At 35.5% G+C, this 3,703-nt stretch overlaps 1 pseudogene; it reads right to left on the minus strand.

Moving 5' to 3' along the window:
• Positions 1 to 6: 6 nt before the first annotated feature.
• LOC124895413 lies at positions 7 to 3,420 on the minus strand (annotated as a pseudogene).
• Between the last annotated feature and the right edge of the window lie 283 nt (positions 3,421 to 3,703).

The raw sequence follows: 3,703 nt of genomic DNA on the forward strand, positions 1-3,703 counted from the left end.
TAGATATTTGTACCCTGTCAAAGTAAGGAACCATGGCATATATGTTTGGAATAGATTCCATTTTGAGTAGAATAGATTCCATTTTGAGAGAGTTAAAAAGCACTATCTCGTTGAAAGGTTCTATACATCTGCCCTTTCTCAACGCATTTCTTTAGATAAAGACTCCGTTTTATCCTCTTTTCGGATGATAAATCTTTCTCAAAACATGGAGTGTGAATCCAACCCATGTTTGAATTGAAATTGAGATACTGATGCAAGTTCTTCCCTTCTGAATCAGATAGATTCATATCTGAAAAAGGTTGACAGTAAGTTCTTTCAAAATTGACTATTTTCCCATCTGTTAGAGGTGTTCCAGAAATGTCTGCGATCAAGTAAATAGCTCTACGAACGAATGGATCGGATCTACTTGGAAAATGGAAAGATTTGTACAAGTTATATGTTTCGTCACCACTTTGTGGAAAATCGTTAGGTATGAATATGTTAGATACCTGTGACTCGATTGGTAAATAGTATCTCTCCCCCAAAAAGCATGTTTTTTTTACCAATGCTCAAATAAAATATTTTGTTGAGAATGAACAAAATATTGAGGAATTATCCATATGTAAAATCAAAATTATTGATACGGGCCTTTTCCACAGAAAAGGGGAATCTTGTGTTCCGATAGAAGCAGAAGTGCTGGGGATTATTCAAGAATCGAAGTCGATTTTCTTTATAAAAAGAAGATATCAATGAACTTCTATGAAATGGTTTCACGGGATTCAGCCAATTGTCTTGATCGTGGAATATCATTGAGAAATAGGAATCTGGTTTATCAAAGGATTTCCTGCGATTATTTCTAGTATGGAGTGAGTCAATCATCTACTTTGGCATCTTATTGAACAAAAATGGTGATATTGTTCCTCCATTGATCAAGAATTTTGATTTTGGGAAGTATCATGATCGTCCAATAAGAAGGGTTTCAATTTTTGGAAATCAACTTGAAGACCTATTGATTCTAACAACTGATTGCAGAGTTGATCATGCAGACCTTTCAATTCATAGATGGAGATCTCAGACCTAGTAATGGGGATATTTTCGAAACTCACACAGAAAAAAGAAAGTGCGTAAGACAAAAATAAAAGCAACTTGGACAAAAAAGAGGTGACTTGGATAAAAAGAAATGAAGTAGCTTAGACAATTTTTTTTGTCGATAACCTCAGACCAATCAATCGAATATTGATTAATACGTAATCGATCGAACACTACTTGAAAATGGCTCTTCTGCTCCGAAACGGACTGTTCCAAATGTTCCTCGAACTTTTTGCTCCCATTGGACCATTTGTATCTATATGCATCAGGATCCCGATTCATGGATCTCTCAGTTCGAGAAATCAAAATAAGAGGCTCAAAATATTTCTTCTAACTCTTTTTTAAATTCGATAAATATTGGTTGATCATATATTTTATTATAGTTCTATGATTCAGAGTATCCTTTCCTATTTGATCCCTTTGAATTCCATATTCAAAGTTGCGATCAGATCTATTCATTAAAAAGAATCGATTCAATATATTTCTTATGTACCCATAGGTACGATATTGGATTTGAATCAAATTTCAGATCAATCTATATTGAGTGACTTCCTCCATTATGTGTTGCTAGCAAATACCACTATTTTTGGTTTTGGATATTCCAAATCATTTCCGCAGGAGATCCAGACCCATTTTTTTCTGATCCTTCAAGAAAAAGATTCATTCTCTTCATAAAAAATAGGAGGTACAACCAATAAAGATTTTTTTTCGATTCATCCCTGGCCTCATTCAAGAATTATTTTTGATCCAATCCGCAGGAATTAATAGAAAAGGCAAATCCCTTATGATACACCAGATCCGGCTCGGTTATTAATAGAGTGAATAGATCTGTGATTTCTTGAAATCTCTCTTCTGATTCAAAATCGTAGTGTAACGTGTATCCTCCCCGTTTCGATCATGGAATAGATGAAATAAATCAAAAAATGAATTTTTGTTCAAGAATGAAATCTTATTGGAACTGTCCATATCCGGTTCATCCTTCGAAACCATATTACATCCCAGATCTGATGAAATAGGATGAATTAAGACGATATTTTATAAATACGTAATTATCTTGAATATATTAACCATTTCTTTAATAGTTTCAAAAGAAAGGTCTTGTTGTTTCTTCAATAGTTTCTAATCTCTTGTGGACCTCTCAGTAGGATTCGAACCCAGATGAAGTTCTGACCATCTATCAGAGAAAAAAGAACGAACGGATCTTGTAGGATTCCCAAGAAATTCTTCGATTTCTTCCGGAAACAGATGATTAATCATCTGCTTCTCACGTTCCGTGAATAGCCGGGACATTGAGGAATATCCAGAAAGGCATTTCGGGAATCGGCCTGATTCTATCTCTTTTCGTTCCGTTTGAAGAAAGGAAGGATCCCAATCCCAAAGAATCGATCTTTCTTTTCGTTGTTGAATCTCTCTTTGATTAATCAATGTGTGATATTCCGAATCCTCATTACTAATGGAATCCAAATGATCTCTGGATTGATCAGAAGATCCTTTCAGTTGGCTAGAATCCGTTACTTGAACGAAACTAGATCTTGTGGAATCATATTGAATATTTGACGATACATTCTGTACCTTGCTAAAAAACCGATCCTTGTTTACCAACCACACATTGTCTAACCAAATCCAATTCTCTCTCGATACGTTCCTCAAAAAATCCGATTCGGGCGGATTCTTCCCCCAACTAACGAAGAGATCTTGGCGGAATTGCCACATATGAAATTGAGCACAGTTTTGCAAAGAAATAGCCCACTTGTTTCTCGAGAAGAGATGGGAAACATGCTCAATATCATTTGATTGAATAGTTGACCCAGCCCCTTGTTGTTTGAAGAAACCCTCCACTTCAATTGGTATTTTTTCACGAAAAGCAGACATGAGATAAGAAATCCAGTGTTTCACTAAGATTTCGAATAGCGGTCCCGAATTCAAGTTGATTCTATTTTGCCTCTTCCTCAGAGAAAGACGATCAAACAATTCCCAATCATGGTCCTTGCGGATCGGATAATCCATATAATATACAAAAAGAAACTCCAGATATTTGAGATCTTTCTCTTTGAATAAGATCTCAATTCCAGCGACGGTTTCATTAGATATCTTACAACTAGAATCCCTCTTTTTTCCGATCCAGTTCCTCCACCAACGCGAACCCCAGTTAGATTCAGGCATGCTACACTTTTTAGTTATTGGGAGAACCCAAGTACTCTCTTTCGGATTCAAGAAACAACTCTTAGAGATCTTTTTTCCTTTGGAAAGATATAGGAGTGAAACAATCAACCTATTGATATTGGAAGTTCCAACGAATTCTTCCAATGTATCATTTCTAGGTCCAATGGAATTCATAGGTATAGGAAGAAGCCCTATCAAATAGAGATTTTTTCTTTCGACCACATTTCAATTATTAATACAATATATAAGGACCGCTACTACAAAGAGTATTACACTCTTGATCGTGAAATATCGATTTCTTGTTGAACCTTGTGAATTGCATGAAAGTAGGATACTCCAAATTCGGGGGTCAAAGATTTTTAGAAAACGTTCTTGGTGGAAAAAAATGTAGAGGAGGGATCCCACTGAATTGAATTGGGTCCATCAATCTAAGAAATGGTGAGAATTCTTAATCACTCTCAATTCAAAAATC

The sequence above is a fragment of the Capsicum annuum genome, unplaced genomic scaffold (genome assembly GCF_002878395.1).
Source record: "Capsicum annuum cultivar UCD-10X-F1 unplaced genomic scaffold, UCD10Xv1.1 ctg81931, whole genome shotgun sequence".
Classification (NCBI taxonomy): Eukaryota; Viridiplantae; Streptophyta; class Magnoliopsida; order Solanales; family Solanaceae; genus Capsicum; species Capsicum annuum.